Source organism: Chionomys nivalis, chromosome X (genome assembly GCF_950005125.1).
Source record: "Chionomys nivalis chromosome X, mChiNiv1.1, whole genome shotgun sequence".
NCBI lineage: Eukaryota > Metazoa > Chordata > Mammalia > Rodentia > Cricetidae > Chionomys > Chionomys nivalis.
The window spans coordinates 74395843-74417055 of NC_080112.1; the positions used below are offsets into that span (position 1 = coordinate 74395843).

The following is a 21213-nucleotide window of genomic DNA, read 5'->3' on the forward strand; positions in this document are numbered from 1 at the left end:
CCTGCCTCATGAGACTAAGAATCCCAGAGGAGCTCCTCAGTTGCCATGCTGACTTATACTATAGGACCCAATGTGAGACTCCCCAATTTTCTCCAGTAACATTAGTTTAACCTTTAAATTAAATTTTATTTACTTACTGTGGGGAGAGGGCATGTCAAGACATATACCTAGAGATCAAAGGACAATTTGCAGAAGTTGCTTCTTCCCTTCAACTTTGTGGGTCCTAGAGATTGAACTCAGGCCCCTGGGCTTGGCAGCAAGTACCTTTAACAACTGAGCCAGCCCACCTAACTTTTAATGAACACTTTTTTTAAAAAGACACAGGTATAAATAGTCTAAAAGAAATGCACTTTAGGGCTGGAGAGATGGCTCAGAGGTTAAGAACACTGACTGTTCCTCCAAAGGTCCTGAGTTCAGTTCCCAGCAACCACATGGTGGCTTACAACCATCTATAAATGAGATCTGGTACCCTCTTCTGATGTACAGGCAGAACCCTGTATACATAATAAATAAATCTTTTAAGAAAAGAAATGCACTTTACTTTCAAGGACATGTAGATTGAAAGCAAAGGGATGGAAAATATATTCCATTCAAATTCAAATAAAGGGAGAAGAGACAGCTATGCTTATAGCAAGCAAAATAGATTTGAAGTCTTGAACCAAAAACTGAGAAAAGGGGTCATTATTTAATAAGAAAATGGCCAGTTCGTCAATAATATATGACAAGTGTAAAAACTGTAGCTAAACACAATAGCCCACACATGTAAACCTAGCACTTTGGAGGCAATTACAGTAGCTTTCAGCAAGTTCCCATTTCCTCTGGGCCACAGAGTGAGACCCTGTGACGGTTAGTGTTAATTGTTAACAAATAACAAGCCACTTAGATTTCCATCACTGTGAGAAAATACCATGACCAAAAGCAACCTGGGGAAAAAAATGTTTATTTAATCTTACAGTTATAGTTCATCATGAAAGAAAGTCAAGTCAGGAACTCAAAGCAGAAACCCGGAAGCAGGAACTGAAACAGAGGCCAGAGAGGAACACTTCTTATTAGCTTGCTCTCCTCAAGGCTTGCTCAAGCCTGCTTTCTTATACCACCCAGGACCACTAACCCAGGGGTGGCATGTACCCCAATAAGTTGGGCCCTTCCACATCAATCATTAATCAGGAAAATGCCATACAGACTTGCCTGTAGGCCATCTGGTAGAGATGTTTTCTCAAAGTTCCTCTTCCCAGATAACTAGTTTGTGTTAACAAAAACCCTACTAGGGTACCTTCTGAAAGTTGCTTTTCTTAGGATACTTTAACATAGCAACAGGAAAACTAAGTAATACAGATCCTAGCTCAAAAACAACAGCCAAAAGTATATGTCAATTGTAAACATATATGAACTCATCATTGAAACACCTAAATATGTATAAATATTAGGGGATCTGAAGGAAAAGATAATAGTATAGTGATTATACAAAAAAATTCCTCACCTCAAAGGGAATATGAAATAGTTTATTCTGGATCCAATTCTGACTGGCAATGACCCAGAAACACAGATTTAGGTTATTCCAAATACTATGTTTCAGTGTGGTAACAGTTTCGTGAACTTTTATAGTCACAGAATAAGATAATTATAACTGAAGACAGTTTTCAGTATATATAGATGGAAACATGAGGTAGGCAATTTACAGAAAAGTAGGGAAATCTTTGCAATAGGCCTCTGCTATATGGTAAAATCCTATATAATTTCAGCAACTGGGGATCATGTATTCAAATATATGGGCCTATCGGACCACACTCATTCAAACCACCACAAGTATGGCTCTTGACCACTGAGCCATCTGCCCGGTCCTATTAGTTCTTAAAATAAGGAATAATATTACTTAAGAATACACAATGAACTTCACCTTTTGACTTTGTTTCTTCTATATAAACCCTTCAGTGGTGGTTTAAATGAGACTAACCCACAGAAGCTCACATATTTGAATATTTGGTATTCTAGTGTGTAGAACTGTTTGGGACGGATAGGATGTGGGGCCTAGCTGGAAGAGGTGTGACGCTGGGTCAGTCTTGGAGGCTGAGTAATGCCATTGCCAGTAGCTCTCACTGCCTCCTACCTGCTGATCAAGATTGGGAGCTCTCAGCTGATTCTGTCCCCTTGCCTTTGCTCTACCAGCACAGACGCTAACCCTCTGAACTGTAAGCCCAATTAAATGCTTTCTTTTGCAAATTGCCTTGGTCATAGTAGAAAAAATAGGACAGCCTCTCAATGATGTTTATAGTAAGTTCATCTTCAACGTGTAAATATTTTTACCTTGCTTCTACTAATTGTCATATCATTGGGAGTAAAGATTTAGAATTAGAGTTTGCTTAAAGATACAGATGAAGGAACAGTCTAACTTTTCAGGGGCAAAAGCTCCAAACTGGCAGTTGATGAGTGAAATGAAATAAATGAAATCTTTATAATCTCTGAAGCTTTTGTCTAGTATCTCTACAAGTTAATATATGTTTGCATACTATGTCCATGGTACCAAATTGGTTTGTAGTGAGTAATCATATAAATTAAAACTGATAAATTAACCAAAATCTCTTTTTATTTAACATGACTTTAGTAAAGATCTTTGAGACTGCTAACAGTTTTTCTGACTGCTATTTTCTTCTGAGTTGGTAGCCAATCAGGGTTGTATTTGTCTCTGATAGCTGTTTAAGATTTGATGTTCAAGCCGGGCGTTGGTGGCGCACGCCTTTAATCCCAGCACTTGGGAGGCAGAGGCAGGCGGATCTCTGGAAGTTCGAGGTCAGCCTGGTCTACAAGAGCTAGTACCAGGCCAGGCTCCAAAGCTACAGAGAAACCCTGTCTCGAAAAACCAAAAAAAAAAAAAAAGATTTGATGTTCAATTGCTCTAGGCTAAGATCAAGTGAAGATTAAGTAGCCAAAAAAAAGGGATTGTGGCCAAGTCCTTTAAGTTGTTGAGTTAAAAAACAATATTTATTGGTATTTTTCTTCAAATATAGCAATTTATCGGAGTTTTCTCCGACAAATAATTTACAGTACCAGCTCTGTTTATCCTCCATTCTACTCCTGTGTGTAGCTGTTGAGATTTGCAGCTTGTGTGGCCTAGGATCTTTTCTATTAAACTCTAATAAAATTGTTCCCTAATAAAATTCTGCTTTATTAATGAGACTAAGAACCCCAAGTCGGACTTCCATCAAGGCAAAAGCGGCTGAGTAGGACTGCAGCAGATACCCTGCCCTTCAGCATGCCCTCCCCACTTCCAGCCACTTCTCTTTCATGCCTGTGATAAAAATCAACAACTACTGACTCTGAACATCGCACAGAAGCCCTGCAAAACTGGTGCCGGGCCCCATGCTTGCTGGTCGGGAACTGTTACCTTCCTGGATGTCCTAAGAAGTGAATACTCTTGCCAAAGCAGAAAACTTATGTAAATGTATTTTTCTCCTGATTTCTGGGGAGGCAAGCTTGTTTGTGGGACTGGCTGAAAACGGTGGTGGTACCTTTCAAAGCTGTCTCTTTGGTGTGGAGTTTGGGGTATCTGTGAAGCTAGTAGGAACTGCCATTATGAAAGGAATGTGCCTGCAGGTTTAATGGTTAAATCTTTTCTTCAATAAAACTTGTTTTCAAGCTTAGGGGGGAAAAGAACCCCAAGTTGGGACTCTAGTTCCGCTGATGTCACTACCGAAGTACTCCACCACTGGGCTAAATTCCCAGCCTTCCTTTTACTTCTCGCTATGAGACAGGGTCTCACTAGATTGCTAAGGCTTGCCTTGAGCACACACATAGCCCAGTCAGGCCTTGAATTTCCAAGCAGCTGAACTTAATAGGCTTATGCTAACAGGCTTGACTAAACCGAAATATACAACCAAGAAAATAAAAATAATAAAATAAAAAATATAGGTTAAAATATAAAATATTGCCGGGCGATGGTGGCGCATGCCTTTAATCCCAGCACTCGGGAGGCAGAGGCAGGCGGATCTCTGTGAGTTCGAGGCCAGCCTGGTCTACAAGAGCTAGTTCCAGGACAGGAACCAAAAACTACGGAGAAACCCTGTCTCGAAAAATCCAAAATATATATATATACATATATACATATATATACATATATATGTATATATATATAAAATATCAATGTAGTGGTACTTCGATAACTAATCAGTTGTGTTTACACCCCTTGGGTTTATCTGTTTTGGTTAGAGTATCTATATATGGGCACATAGTTTAAATTTTAGAATGGTAATCTAGCTTACTTTTTACTTTGGATCCAGACAGTGCCTCCTGCACAGATTGGGACCTCCTGCTTTTAATTGCCATTCTTTTGTGCTTCTTTGCTTGTTTTTTAGAGAAGGGTTTTTCTGTGAAGCTTCCAACTCAGTGATCCGCCTGCCTCTGCCTCCAAAGAGCTGGGATTAAAGGCATGCACCACCATGCCTGGCTATTTGTCATGCTTTTAAATTCAAACGCTCCTGCTTTTGAATAATATATATGACTTGAATATGGATTACTGCTTCTTCACCCAGAAGCTGGTTTCCTTGCTCTGCACCACACCACCCACTTGGCTTTGAAGTACCTGATAATGCATATTGCAATCTCTTCCCCTCTCTGGCAGTATCTGGCCACTTTTCCCGTTGCACATTTTTTTTTTTGTTATTGCGTGTTTTCTTTTCTTTTTTAATTGTTTATGTCACTGTCTTTGAGTTGCTTTCAAATTTCTAGTCTAGTGTCCTTGGAGTTGCCTCTGTGTCAACAGAATTTATTGTTCACGAAGTGTTTGGACAGAGGTGGTGTCTAAACACTGTGTCTGTGTGCCCGCCGACCTTTACTTAGGAGATAAATGTGAGCGTACTCAAAGTTCAGGCAGTTGATAATGCTGCTTTGACATTTGCTTTCTACTTGGGCAAGGACTCATTTTCATCTAGGGACTTACATGGTATTTGAAAATTTTATTCTTATAAATAATATTGAGGTTTGCTTTCATATTAAGTTAACTTGTTTAAAAACAGTTTGATCTCTTTGGGTTTAACTTTTAAGCTTCATGAGATGAAGGTAGAGTAACAATTACTTGAGAATTTTTTTTTTTTTTTTTGCTACTACTGAGGGGGAAAAAGCCTCTCTAAATTTCTTAACACAGTTTCCAACAAAATCTCCTACTCTGGATGGTTGGTCTTTTCTGGGCATGTATTGATTTGGGGGACTTCCCCCCCCCCAAAAAGAATCTGTGCATGCATGCACTAATCAGAACTAAGCTGAATAATTGAAACCTACTGCAAATGTGTGGCATTCATACCTGAAATCCTAGCATTTGGGAGGTTTATGCAGTTGGTATGCCATGAATTTCAGGCCAGCCTGGGCCACAGAGTAGGACTGTTTCAGTCCCCTTGTATTTGCTCTCTTGATTTCTCCACTCTAGTATTCTGCCCAGGAAGTCTCCTTACCTTGCCTTCTGTGAGTTTATAGCTTCCTCTAATCATTTATTCTCAAGTAATAGTACAGTTGTTCCTATCTTCTAATCTTGTGTTATTTCTCTTTTCTTTCATTAACTGGAATATCTACTCATATAATTTTCAATAGAGTGTTGGAAAAATTCCAAATCTCATTTTATTACAGCGCAAATAAATCCTGTACTTATTAGGATCAATCATTCCCCATTTCTCTCTCAACCCCATTCTGAGCAACAATTAATATATTTTTAATTTCAATGCATTTAAGTTTTATTCTAGGCATACTCACATACACATATAACTTCCTTTGTTTAACCCAATTATCTTAAGGTTGGTGAAGATGCATATATATATATATATATATATATATATATATATATATATATACTGCTAGAGGGAATGTAAACAACCAGCTTTGGAAATCACCATGGGGAGAGGGGGTGCCTCAGAAAATTGAAAGTGGAACTCACACAAAGAATCAAAGTCAACTTTCTAGAGGTTTCTGGATCCTTATGCCGCCTCTTCTGCCTCCCTCTTCTTCTTTTGAGAGCCACTATGATTATCTTGTGTCCCCTGGAATAAATGTTATGTTTTAAGACCAGGTAATTAGTAACCTTACTTTCATCCACTACATTAATTTCTTTCTTTTCCATCAAACATAATATGTAGGTCCAGGTAATTAGGATGTGGTTATATTTCAAAGGATGCTATTCTGCTACCCTGTATTGTGTCAAGTTTTGCTTATTATATAACTTACTATTATGCTACTAGGTTATACAGATTTAGAATTGTTATGTCTTTATAATGTAGTGACAGTTTCATGATAATATGTTTCTGTGTATCTCTTATATGTTTATTTAAATAATCTCATGTTCCCTGTTATTATTACCACAAAACTTAATTTTGTTAGTGCTTTTATGACATATTTTTCTATCATTTTACCTTTAATGTTTCTATAACCTCATATTTAAGATGATATTTCTTGTAGGTGACAGTTTTACTTTTCTAATTTCATGCTGTTGATCTTTGTCGTATTTCGTATAGTCTCTAGAATAATCGCATTTAATATAATCATTAGAGTATCTGGTACACGTATATCAACTTACTCCTGTTTTCTGTTTGTCTCACATTCTGTCTCTTGTATTCTCCTTTTCAAAATTTTCTTTTTAATTATTAGGGTACCAGCTTTTACTTCAGCTTCTAGTGATGGCCTTTACCAGTTTCTTCCCTCTATGTATGCAAATGTGTCTCCATTCTTCAAGAGTTGGAGCAGGCACCGGCAGTAATCTCAGCAGCCCAGGAGGCTAATACAAGAGGCCTGCCTGGGCAACAACGTAAGTTCAAGATCAGCCTGATTAACTTAGCAGGACTGCTTCACAATTTAAAAATAAAAAATGGGGGGGGGACTCTACCACAGTACAAAAGCAAAACCACTGACTCTTAGTATAGTTTAACCAAATGGGCAGGATATGTTAACAAAAGCTCTGATCTATCCACTGATCTGAACTCTTGAACAAAGGCTGACCTCTCTATGTAGTAGCAGCACAGCAAATATGGTATTAAAAAGAACTGGAAACTTTTGTCTTAGCCTTTTATAGGAGTTTCACAAGGGAGAAAATTAGTTTTACCTCCTGTTTACTCAGAATAGCACACAAAACCACAAACAGTTGTTCTCAATCTATGGTTTTATCTGTTGATTTCAGCATTGTCTTACTGTGTGTGTATGGGGGGGTTGTTTTCAATAGAGTGGTCTTGGGGCTAGCCACACATGCTATACATGTAGGCATTGTTCTGAATCAGGTGTATGAATGGATCACAAAGGAAAAATAGGGAACATGCTACATCGGAGTGTTAAAAGCACAGTAAGATTGATTACAATGTTTTTCTTAGAAATTAGTTAATTCTGAACAAGTTGAGCAAATAGTATGTAAGCAAAATGTAAGCAGGTACCTAGGATCTCATATACACTTAGGTAAATGTTTTTATCATTGAGCTATATCCCTGGCCCTGTGGGAATGTTTTTCCTGAACATCCTTCAAACATTCTCTTTGAAGCTTATCGTCACAATCAAACTTTCACTCAACCCATAACAAAGTTAATAATGTGCTTTGAGATAATTTATAACTATAAAATACTTGTTTTAGGCCTCTAGGTTTTGAAACATATTAACATTATATTATATTATACATATAAATGAAATATAGTCTCATCTTTATGCTTATTATTATTGTGTATTATCGACTTATTAGTTAAAATTGTTACTTTCATTTTTCCCCAGATAATGTAAATACCTTAGAACATTTTATCTCCATTTCCCTTTCCACCTTTTAGTGCTATTCAGTTTGTTATATAATTGAGTTAAGGACGTGGCATTTGTATATTGGTTGTATGTTATTTACTAATTCAGAAGAGGTTAGGATTCATTACCTCAAAAATCTGTTGGTTGTAGGGCGAGGTTTTAAAAGTCTGATGATGACACACTCAGATATTTATATATTCAATTACTACAAGTGTAGCATGCTGAGATTTTTAGTTATTCAGGGACTAGGCATTCTATATCCACTATGAAACTATACCAAACATTTGCTTACCCTAAGTAAGATCATTTCTGGGCTAGAAGAGCCCAAACTACTACTGGCCTCCAGAGCTCCGATCCAGAGATCCCCTCGTACTTCTTAGCATCATCTAGACATGTAAGTCTAATCTTGCGTCTTACTCTGATTCTCTTCTCCCTGTGAAGTCCTTGCCCCCTTTCTTTTGGGTTGGTTCCCTTCCTTTATCCTTCACCTATAGGCCCTGGAAAGTTTCACTCTCAGACAGCCCCCACCTCCGAGCCCGCTCATTTCCCCACTCTCAGCATGAAGACCTGTCCCTGTTGCTAACATGAAGTTCATTGTGTGCTACTGCCACCTTGTGGTTATCTTCTCCCTCCCTTAAACATAACTACATTATTGAAACTAGCAAGTAGTAAAGAAAAAAGCAGACCGCTGGGTTCATCTGGCAAAAACAATCCTGGAAGGCCGTGAGTGATTGGCAATCACATTTTGGGATGTATATGCATCATTTAGATATACATGTTCTGTGCTGTTTTGTTCTCCGGTCTCCCCTTGTGCCTCGTGAACCTGGCCAAGTAGTAGCACCACAGTTTGCAAAATCTCACACAATTGGAATTGGTTTGTGGATGTCTACCTGTCTAAAGATGGGGGGTCAATCAGCCGGCCTTGGTTTCATGACAGGTAGGCAGTGGGCCTGAATAGGATAAAGGTAGAATACCTGCCTCTCAACCAAGAGTGGCTTGCCTGCTGACCCAATAATGAACTATGGTGAGAAGTTCTCCCTGCAGTTGGGATAATTATTTGGGGCACTCTGAGATGAGAGGATGTTCTCATCCCTGTGGATGTTATGGCAAATACATGACAGTAAAGCTGAGGCCAGTTTCCTAAATTTAACTGTAGTAGGTACTACTATACCAAGTCAGTTTACCTGTGATTGGATGCACTTGCATTTGTGTTCCAGGTGGCATCATTCCAGTCCTTCTTCCAAGGGATACTGAGGCTCCATTGTTTGTGTCCAGCCAGTCAAAACATTACGTTGACCAAAGATAAAGTTTTATTCCTGTCCCTCTGAGGATTCAGCAGAGATGACCAACCATCGGAATCACCAATCCAAACCACCAGTTCTGTGTTGGACTTTGTTGTAGACTGCTTCTTACCAGGACATTGTATGGAGAAAGGGTAGGGTCTTAGACTTTGTGGGGGAAACCAGAGGGGAGGGTTTGGGGGGAAGAAAACTGCTGTTCTCTAGGAAAACGAAGCAGTATCATCATGATAGTGATGAAGATAGATATACTTTATTCTCTCTCCTCTCTCTCTCTCTCTCTCTCTCTCTCTCTCTCTCTCTCTCTCTCCCTCCCCCATGTGTGTGTGTGTGTCCAGCTATTTAAAAATATTTCTTTTTAAATGTCATCAGAGGCAGGAGGATCTCGGCGTTTGAGGCCAGCCTGTTCTACCTACCAAGTTCTAGGACAGCCAGGACTACACAGAGAAATGCTGTCTCAAAACAAACAGGCACCATTTGTTAATGCCTCCAGTCCTAGAACTTGCCAAGAATTTGAATCTAGGAAGACATAGCCTTTCTCCCAAACTCAGTCTTTTTTGTAAGTACTTAAATATCGAATCAAGCAAAAAAGTGGCTACCCAGCTGTATGGAATGCATCTAGTTAGGAGCAAGTTTCAATAACCAGGGCTATAAAGGAACAGTTGGTTTTCACAGCAAGATCGCTCCCTTTCTCTCTCTCCCTCTCTCTTTAACTCTCTGGTTCCCTCCCTCTGGCTCTCTCTTTCTCCCCTTCTCTCCCCATCTCTGACTCTAATATGTTTCAAGGTTGTGATACAGTGTTATTAACAATAGTAACCACGTTGCATAATCGATCCCTTGAGTTTATTTTATCTAACTGCAACTTTGCATCAACATTGTCCATCTTTTCTTTGGTCCCCCTGACTTCCTAACCCCTGTTAGCCACCTTCAACATTGTAGTTCTGTTGTTTCAGCTGCTGTGATGTTAGAGTCTAGTGGGCTGCTACTTCACATAAGACCTCTTAACAGACTATTCAAAGCGTCAATATAAATTGCTAGTTAAAGTCAAATCTTCCTCAATCAGCTCGGGTGGGATTGATTGTTTAACATGATCATGTGGAAAGTCCAGAGGCTGAATTCAGTCCACCCGGTTGTTTCTCCTGGGGCATTCTGACAAATGTAAAACTTCTATACTAGTATTGATGGCTAACATGAAAACAAGTCAGATTGTGTCTGCTCTGGATTTAATAAAAACTCACAAAAAGTGAACCCAGAGTCAAATGCTGCCTGTTAGTTCTAATAAACAGTACCATGTTTGGTTCTAATCAGTTACTGCAAACAAATGACACTATCCCACGCTTAAGGCAAACAACCGATTCACAGCCAGGACTCTGCTTATTTGTGAGCCTGGAGATGAAAAGGGAGGTTACAGAGGACTCTGAGGGAGGGTCTGAATTAGATGACACCTGTTAAGTCAGTAAGCAAATTACAGTGCTTGTGTGGGTTAGAGTGCAATAGCAGGTTTCTGCTCCAGAGACAGTCTTAACTCCATGTGTGCCTCTAATTCTTCTAGTGGACCCTTACTTCATTGCTGAAGGAATTAGTGGGCACTGAAGGATGTCTCCCTGGCAGACAGACATTTTTTAAGGGTTTTTTTAAAATTTTGATGTGGGAGTGTCATATCAATCTGTTGATTTCATTGGTTAAGTAATAAAGAAACTGCTTGGCCCTCATAGATTAAAACATAGGTGGGTGGAGTAAACAGAACAGAATGCTGGGAAGAAGAGGAAGTGAGCTCAGACTCACAGCTCTGCTCTCTGGAGCAGACGCCATGCTCCCCTCTCCCCGGCAGACGCAATGAAGCTCCGACCCAGGATGGACGATGGATGTAGGCTAGAATCTTCCCGGTAAGCGCTCCTTGGGGTGCTACACACATGAATAGAAATGGGTCAAGCAGTGTTTAAAAGAATACAATGCGTGTGTTGTTATTTTGGGTATAAAGCTAACCATGCGGGAGCCGGGCTGTGGGAAGAGGCCCGCAGCTCCCCACTACAGAGGGCGCCCAGACATGGGGCACTGAATCTACAGAAAGCCTGAGAAAGCTTGGGAAAGAATAGAGTAAAGCATGTTTTCTTGGTAGCAACAATTTCTCGGGTCTGCTCTGCCTGCTAGAGGCAAGCAAGCGCTCTCATCTAAGAGAGGCTTCCTGACTCAGCTTCAGCTGCAAAACCCTGCAGCTCATTAAGAGGTCCTGCCACGAAACACTTAAATGGTATTGATAAAAGCTGACTGAATGCTTGTTTGTTTTCGGCCGTAGCAAAAAAAAAAAAAAAAAAAAAAAAAGTTGTGCTGTTTTAAAATGCTGGCATTCTGGTCCATCCTGCCAGGGCAAACTCTGACTGTTTGAGGCAGGAGGGCCGACTACAGAGGGAGGACTTGATTGTTGTCTGTGGACATAATGCTGCAGTTTGCTTGTTGGCAAAGACCTTGAAACGCCACAGAGTTGTGGTGATAAACATGGCTACAGCTGGTATCTCCGCAATGAGGCTGGAAAGCTAAGGAATGGCTGGATCCAGCCATCAAAGCCACGGCTTTCATCCTACTGATATTGCTTGGTAAATTAAAGACTCATGTGGTCAGAAAAAGAGAGATATACAGTAAAGAGATTCAAAGACAAAGAAAACTTTAAATGATTTACAGTGTGTTTAAAAATATATACAGGCTGAAAATTAAAGTTCTTAAAAGTAAAATAAGGAAGAAAGAGAGTAGTTGGGTGTGGTAGTACACACCTTTAATCCCAACACTTGGGAGGCAGAGGGAAATTTACCTCTGTGACTTCAAGGTGTGGTAGCACACGCCTTTAATCCCAATGCCTGGAAGGCAGAGACAGAAGGATCTCTGAGAGTTCAAGGACAGTCTGGTCTACAGAGTTATTCCAGGACAAATATATACAGAGAATATAAAACAAAAGTAAAAGTAAACAAAATAGAGTTAAAATAAAGCTGCACAAAGATGGAAAATACACATAGAATCTTGATACTGTGTGCTATTATGCTCTCTTTGAATTGTTTTAATGCTGAGGAAGAAGCAACAGATGCTAAAAGATATTTGTTTATAAATGCTGCTGAACTAATCCAAGATAGATATTTTCAAAATACCTTGACTTCAGAATTTGGATCTAAGGATATGATACTTTGAAAAAGAGTTTCTTCTTTTGTTTTCACAGAGGATGAGACTCTTTGGATTTCTTCTATTTCAATATGGTATGATGGACCACGTCCTCCTGAAGGGTTGCTGTGAACACCTTCAAAAAATTACTTTGCTCAACTGCCGACTGAGAGGAACCTAGCACATAGGTTATCCCATAAAAGACCCGAATAACAGCGCCCCCATTCAGCAGGAAGCAGTTTGGAGAGAAAAAACTGCGCCCATGTTCCCATATATTGTTTATAAATGTTCTTTTACATTTAAAGTGGGAGATGATATAGATGTGAATAATTTGCATTGATATGAATCTTGGTTTATTGATATAAATTTAAGGTCAATTTTGTTATATGTATATGTATTTCTGCTCTTGATTAAGGTATTGTGATTGTGTAGTTCACTTAAGAATGTAATGTATAATTAGGAAATATAGGTTGCTAATGGATAATCATCAATAGTCAAGCTTGTAGTCATGTTAGTTAGATTTTCTAGATATATAGAGATATATTTCAGTTAGATAGACATTCTTCATATCTTTCAAAGACTGCAGACTATGGCATTTTAAATATTTTAATAACTTAGGGCATTTAATGACAATGAGACATGTCTGCTCCTGGCAGCACCAATCTACTTTGAAGATGGGCATCGAAGAGGATCCTTATGGAGTTTGATAGACATTTGGGCAAGACACTGCTCTTGCCTGGACTGTTGCATAAACTGGACACAAAGAACCCACAGAGAGAGGACTGCTGAACTTGCATAAAGGTGAGATGATCTTTCGGGGTTCCTGATTTATGAAAGAGTCTGCGAGACATTCTGCAGGACACAGCAGATAGTGACTGAACTACCTTTGAAATTTCCTGCTTCATGGAAAAGTCTCTGGATACTATGGGCCTGTAGGCCGAAGATGGATGCCCCAACGGTACAGAGAAACTTTGGGTGACTGTCCAGGCAGCGAGATGTCTCTGTCATTTCTAGAGTTTTGAAAATTGCTTACTTTTTGTTTGCTTAGGTAATATTGTATTCTTCTGGCGTCTTTGATGGAGTTGAAGAATAGATAGTTATAGTTATAGTTTTACATTGTTATGATAAAAGATAAAATAGATATAACTGTTTTGTTATATGTGATTTTGCTATGTTAAAGTTAAAGCCTTCCCTTTTTTTTTTTTTGTTTAAACAGAAAAAGGGGAAGTGATGTGGGAGTGTCATATCAATCTGTTGATTTCATTGGTTAAGTAATAAAGAAACTGCTTGGCCCTCATAGGTTAAAACATAGGTGGGTGGAGTAAACAGAACAGAATGCTGGGAAGAAGAGGAAGTGAGCTCAGACTCGACAGCTCTGCTCTCTGGAGCAGACGCCATGCTCCCCTCTCCCCGGCAGACGCGATGAAGCTCCGACCCAGGATGGACGTAGGCTAGAATCTTCCCGGTAAGCGCTCCTTGGGGTGCTACACACATGAATAGAAATGGGTCAAGCAGTGTTTAAAAGAATACAATGCGTGTGTTGTTATTTTGGGTATAAAGCTAACCATGCGGGAGCCGGGCTGTGGGAAGAGGCCCGTAGCTCCCCACTACAAAATTTCTTTTATTATTTAAAAAAAAAAAAACAAGCTATCTTTTTTCATTATACATACCAATCCAAATTCCCACTCCCTCCCCTTCCTCTCATCCCCTTCACCTACCTCCTCACCCCACCCCCATCCATTCCCCAAAGAGGGTAAGGTACTTTGCTTTGGGGAAGGTCCAAGGCCCTCCCTACTATATCTAGGCTGAGCAAGGTATCCATGCAAAAAGAATGGGTTCCAAAAGCTAAAACAAACAGGATAAATCCTGGGTTGATAGGAGCAGGAGCAGGAAGTTTGGAACCTGGCTGGTCTTGAACTCAGAAATTTGCCTGCTTGTGCTTCCTAAATGTTGAGATTAAAGGCATGTGTTTCCATGTCCCGATTAAATTTTCTTTTTACAAAACAATATTATTTTAATTGACAAATGGTAATTCCATACATTTATGGAGCATTATGTCATGTTTTGATACATGTATAAAATATGGAATATTTAAATCAAGATAATTAACATGTCACTTTATTGTTAATATTTTTATAGTCAGATATTTAAAATTTAGTATTACTTCTAAATAGACACAATATTATTGTTTCTACAGTTATTCTACTTTGCAAATAGTCTCAGAATTTTTTCTTCCTGTGAGTAACTTTGTATTATCCTTTGATCCCAAACTTCTTGCTCCCACTCATATCAACCCACCCCTAAACTTCTGGTAATTAGCATTCTATACTCAGCCCCTATGAATTTAATTTTCAAATTACTACATATGACTAGACACATGAAACTTTTGTATTTTTGTGCCTGATTCATTTTACTTAGCAGAATAGCTTTCAGACTACAGATTCATCCATGACAAAATTTTATTTCAATTTTTATTTTTAATGGTTGTGACACAGACATGCATGTGTGCATTTGGCATGCATGTGTATGCACACACACACACACACATTATCCATCTAGTGATGTTATGAGTAATACTGCAATTATATCAGAGCACGAATATCTCCTTGACATACTAAATTTCTTTTTTCATGTATGTATTTGTATATCTTTCCATACAAATATGTGAATATGTGAGTAAAGTTGTGCTTGTCAGCACATGCATGTTTAGAAGCCAGAGGTTGATGGTTGGTGTATTCTTCTATTCTTCTTCTTCTAGTTTCTTCTCTGTTGCTGTAATAAAACACCCTGACCAAAAGCAACATAGGGGAGGAAAGGGTTTATTTCTAGGTCACAGACCATCATTGAGGAAAGTTAGGGCAGAAGCTTAAGGCAGGAGCAATGGAGGGATGCTTGCTTGCTTAGGGACATAATGCTCATAGTGGACTGGGCCCTCCTACATGAGTTAGCAATACAGATAATGCCCCACAGACAGGCCACTCTGATCCAGACAATGCTTCAGCTGAGGTTCCCTCTTCCTAGGTAACTCTAATTTTTGTTAAGTTGACAATAAAAACTAAACAGCACAGCTGTCTGCTTCATTTTGTGAAGACATGGTCTCTCTTTGAACCTGACAAGCTTGGCAGATGAGCAAGCTCCTAGAATTTACCTCTCCACGCTGTTCCCATACCAGCACTGTTGTTATAGGCACATGGTATAATACTTGGGTTTTCACATGGGTGCTAGCGATCATAATTCAGGTCCTCATACATGCCAAACAAGAACTTTACTCACTGATATACCTGTCCAACTCTTTTATATGGTTATCTATAGTGTTGGTATTAATCTACATTTCCACCAAAAAGGTGTGGGTTCTCTTTTTTTCTACATCATCACCAGTGTTCATTATCATCCATCTTTGTGATGACCACCATTTTAACTTGTGTGAGGTGATATCTGATGGTACTTATTTTTATTTTTTAATGATTTTATTTTATTTTGTTTCATATGTATGAGTGTTTTACTTATATATGTTTGCACACCACATACATGCAGTGTATTTGGAGAATAAAAGAGGGCATTGGATCCCCTGGAAGTGGAATTAAAGACAGTTGTCAGTCACCATGTGGGTTCTGGGGATTGAACTCAGGTCCTCTGAAAGAATAGCAAGTGCTCTTAACCACTGACCCATTTCTCCAGCCCCATAATTCTATTTTTAATTTGTATTTTCTTAGCAATTGATGATGTTGAGCATTTTGTGTATCTGCTTGCTGTCAGCATATCTTCTTTTCAGAAATGTCTATTTAAGTCTGCTGTCCATGTTTAAATTGATATTTGATTTCTATCTTTTGAAGTGTTTTGGGACAGAAACACACATAAGGAGAAATAAAAAGAAAAACAGAGAGAGACCATGTAGTTCAGGCTATTCTCAAACTCCCTGTATAGTAAGGGTGACCTTGAACTTCTCATCCTCTTGCCTCCATATTATAAGTTTTGGGGTTATGGAATATACCACCATATGATACTGCTTAACCTCTTTCTGATAGGATTTGATGCCTACACATAGGGGGTAAATTACATCTGGTACTGTTAACCAGGCCAAAAGTTTGTAGCTAAGGAGATCATAGCTACTGTTGTTTTTTTGTTAAGAGAACATGAGGTACATGTCAAAATCTCCTTCTAAACAGTTATGTTTACAGCCATAGAGTGGGGCTTCTGTCAGCTTTGGTCAGGGAAATTTTTTCACAGTGCTCAGTGGTAACTGTGAAGCCTCATAACTGGTGAAAATGCAAAAAGTAAGTGACTATTGAATGCTCAGCCATAAGCAGGACATCAATATCTCCATAGTTCAGGGAACATCGCAGAAGAGATAGAAATAATGTAAGAGCCGTAGGAGAGTGGGCAGGCAGTGGGGTGGAACTCTGGCTTCTGGGTATGGCATGGCTGTTGCACTCTTGAATTCACAGTAGCTGTGATTACCTGAACAATATCTCCACAAGATTGGGCCTGTCAACACCTTGACGTAGAAAGGGGAGGTTCATGTAGCCTCACTTCTCTCTGAAAATATCTGTAGATAATGGCAGATAAGGGAGAGGAAGGACATTTTCTTCAGTGCTATAGCCACAGCCATGCTAAACTGCTCTAGAGAAACTTTCATCTATGCTTCTGTAAACAACCCTAATGAAACTCATTGGGTAAAACACACACAACAGACATGAGGGTGGAAGAGACCTTTGTTAGAAAAAGGAAGGTGATTAGCAGGAATGGAAAATGGGACAAGGGGGAATATGGCCAAAATATAATGCATGCATATATGAAAATGTCACAATGAAACCCATTATGTATAATTAATATATGCTAATAAAACATCAAAATTTGATACAATTTCTCTTATATATTTTTGCTTTTATTGCCTATGCTTTTCAGTTAATATAAAAATATTGCACAGATTAATATCTATATTTTGCCCTCAATGTCACTAAAAGTTTTATAATTTCAGATTATGTATTTAAATCATTAATTCATTTTGAGTTGAGTTTTTAGCAATATTTTTATTAATTCTTTGAGAATTTGATACAATGTACTCTGAACATATTCTCCTCTCCTCAACTCTTCTCTTGCACCCTTACAGCTCCCCTCCTATCCTTGCTTACTCACCTGTTCTTGTTTTATTCCTTGCCTCATAGGGAAAGCTTTGCAACTTTTTAACTGTTAACAAGATGATAGTTTACGGTATTATAATACATAGATTGTACATTCTTGTGTTGAGGTACTTTGTTATTTGAGCTATATTCTTGATAAACCCAATTTGTTATGAGTGTTTTGTTGGCTGCTTTTATTTTTATTTTTGAGTCAGGGTTACAATCTGTAGCCTAGGCTGGCCTAGAACTCATTATATAGCCCAGGCTGTTCTCAAGATCACGACAATTTGCACACCTTAGCTTTCTGAGTGTTAGGACTGTAGCCATGAGTTAACCATGCTAAGAGCCTTTTTTATTTTAACTTTTTTGAGATTTTTATATGTGAGCATTGTATTGATATAATTTCCATTTGACTTAGGGTTTCTATTGCTGTGAAGAGACATTGTGACCACAGCAACTCTTGTAAAGGAAAACATCTAATTGGGACTGGCTTACAGTACAGAGGTTTAGTCCATTATCATCATGGTGAGAAGCATGGCAGCAACACAGGCAGACATGATGTTGAAGAAGGAGATGGGAGTTGTACATCTGAATCAGCAGGCAGCAGAAGAGAGAGTCACTGGGCTTAGCTTGAGCATCTGAGACCTCAAAGCCCACCCCCAGTGACACACTTCCTTCAACGAGTCACATCTACTACAAAAGTCCATAGGTCCTAACAGTGCCACTCCCTATGAGCTTGGGGGCCATTTTCATTTAAACTACCACACCACCTTTCTCCTCAAACTCCTCCTTTATTCCCTGACTCCATCTCAAATTTATAACCTCTTTTTCTTTGTTATTGCTACGTGTGTGTGTGTGTGTGTGTGTGTGTGTGTGTGTATACATATATTTTTCTAGGGCACTCATCCCCGGATTTGCCTCCCACCTGGTAGCTCTTCATCTATGGGTGGGGCCTTGTGAATTTTTTTCCATTCATGTGGTCCTCTTTACTGGTGTTGTCATTATGTAGTTTTTGTTTAGGCAACAACATTTTTGAGGTCTTATAGCTGCAACATTGGAAGTTTTTTTTTTTTTTAAATCATGAAATACACTGTTGAGCTGCCTGCAGATTGTGTAGTGTGCCATAGGTTCCCAGCTTTTGTGAGCTGTCATCCATGTTATGGGAGGCTTTGGTGGTGCAGCTGTCTTTGAGTTATTTCTGCTTCTATAAGTAACACCTTACCTATACTATTATATGTAACACCAATAAAACTCATTAGCTCAATGAGATGGACTTGGGTGACACTTTTTCTCTTGTCATTTCCCCATCTGAGGCAAGTAGGCATTTCTTTATATCTCCCCAGGAATAGTATCACATAACAATATAATATTATATCTTGGAGAATGTTCTGTGTGTGCTTGAGAAGAATACATTTTTGTGCTGCTGGTTGAGAGTGCTGTACTTATAAAACGATGGGCACTTTAATTTGGTTTGATCTGACCTAATTGGACTCCTTTGCATTGCCAGAGCTGCCCCTCTTATTATTTTTTTCTTAAAACAGGTTACTCCTGCTGCCTAAGTCAAGACCAACCTACAAAATGCTCCCAGGACAACGCCAAAAGCACCTGTACCAGCTCCTGGGACTTCATCATTGGTACCAGCTCTCCTGGATCAAAAACACCTGCCAACTAAAATCTGGTTTATGTCTCATCCCATGGCTAACCCTGATGGAGGTGGGTCATCTTTCTATCTGTTGTTTCATTGGTTAAGTAATAAAGAAACTGCCTTGGCCCCTTTGATAGGACAGAAAATTAGGTAGGCGGAGTAAACAGACAGAATGCTGGGAGAAAGAAGCCTAGTGAGGGAGTCGCCATGATTCGCCCACCAGACACAGACGCAGGTTAAGATCTCCTGGTAAGCCACCAGATCGTGGTGCTACACAGAATATTAGAAATGGGTTAGATCAATATGTAAGAGCTAGCCAATAAGAGGTTAGAACTAATGGGCCAGGCAGTGATTAAAAGAATACAGTTTCCGTGTAATTATTTCGGGGCATAAGCTAGCTATGTGGGCGGCCGGGTGCCGGAGACTCAGCCCCGCCGCTCCTATTACAACAGAGTGGCACCCAACGTGCTAATGAACTCCACGTAAAACCTGAGAGGGCTTAAAAAGGACACAGAATTTAAGACAGCTTTTTGCTGTTTATGGGTTGCGTGCCGCAAAGAAATTGTCCTGACTCAGCAGCAGGAAAAAACTGGCTGTTTTAAAATGCCGGCTTTCTGGACTGTGCCGCCATTGCAATCTCTGTCTGGCTCTTGCCGGAGACAGAGCTTTTGAATGGAACATTTGGAATAAAGTGCTACGATTTGTTTGATGGCAACTAGACTCACTGTGTGCCTAAAAGGAAGTCATTTTGTGCTGCGGCTCAGAGGCACAAGCAGCTCCACCACGCTACTGGTGCAATGTGCAAGGATCAGAGGCACGAGCAGCTCCGCCATGTTGGACTGGGCAGGGCAAGCAGGCAGTACCTGTTTTTGACCTAGGAATGTCACAGCTTAGATTCTTAATCGCTTAGCGATTTAAAAGCACAAAACAAAGTGCTCCTGGATAGTACTACTCAGCAGTAAAAAACAATGACTTCTCGAATTTTGCGTGCAAATGGATGGAAATAGAAAACACTATCCTGAGTGAGGTATCCCAGACTCAAAAAGAGGAACATGGGATGTACTCACTCATAATCGGTTTCTAACCATAAAATAAAAGACATTAAGCATATAATGTGTGATCCTATAGAAGCTAAATAAGAAAGTGAACCCAAAGAAAATCATATAGTCATCCGCATGGAGAGGGGGAAGTAGACAAGATTCCAGGGCAAAAACTGGGAACTTGCGGGTGAGGTGGCATGGGGCAAAGGGGAAATGGGATGAGAAATATGAGAAGGGGAGGATGGGAGGAGCTCGGAGGATTGGGATGGTTGGGATATAGGAAGGATGGATACGGGAGCAGCGAAGTATATATCCTATCTAAGGGAGCCATCTTAGGGTTGGCAAGAGACTTGACTCTTGAGGGGTTCGCAGGTGTCCAGGAATATGTCCCCAGCTGGTACCTTGGGCAACTAAGGAGAGGGAACCTGAAATGACCCTATCCTATACTGATGAATATCTTGCATATCACCTTAGAACCTTCATCTGGCGATGGATCGAGGTAGAGACAGAGTCTCAATTTGGAGCAACGGTCTGAGCTCTTAAGGTCCAAATGAGGAGCAGAAGGAGGGAGAACATGAGCAAAAAATCAGGACCACGAGGGATGCACCCACCCACTGTGACAGTGGAACTGATTTATTGGGATCCCACCAAGGCCAGCTGGTCTGGGACTGAATAAGCATGGGTTGATTCCGGACTCTCTGAGCATGGCGGTCAATGAAGACTGATGAGAAGCCAAGGACAATGGCACTAGGTTTCGATCCTAATACATGAACTGGCTTTGTGGGAGCTTAGCCTGTTTGGACGCTCACCTTTCTGGACGTAGATAGAAGGACCTTGGTCTTCCCGCAGGGCAGGGAATTTGGACTGCTCTTCAGTAACGAGAGGGAGGGGGAATGGAGTGGGGGGAGGAGAAGAGGAGTGGGGATAGGGGGAGGGAAGTGGGGGGAGGGCAATATTTGGGAGGAGGGGAGGGAAATGGGAAATGGGGAGCAGGTGGAAATTTTAATTAAAAAAGAATAAAAATAAATAAATAAGTAAAAAAAAAATAAAAAAAAAATTACAGATTCACAATAGAACTGATTCAGACACTGTTGGATGAATATATGTAGGCTTGAGAGAGACAAAAATATATATAAAGAATAAAGTTAATGTCTTGAAAAAAGGTAAAGTCTTTAAAGAGACAGAATACAGATAGTTATAAATTAAAAGAAATAAAG

At 39.7% G+C, this 21213-nt stretch overlaps 1 long non-coding RNA gene across 1 annotated transcript; it reads left to right on the plus strand.

The window, feature by feature from the left end:
* The first annotated feature begins 13519 nt into the window (after positions 1-13519).
* LOC130868678 (uncharacterized) lies at positions 13520-20799 on the plus strand. The gene is made up of 3 exons (XR_009056518.1): positions 13520-13656; positions 18853-19024; positions 20471-20799. It is a non-coding gene; the product is annotated as an uncharacterized LOC130868678 (long non-coding RNA).
* The last annotated feature ends 414 nt before the right edge of the window (positions 20800-21213 follow it).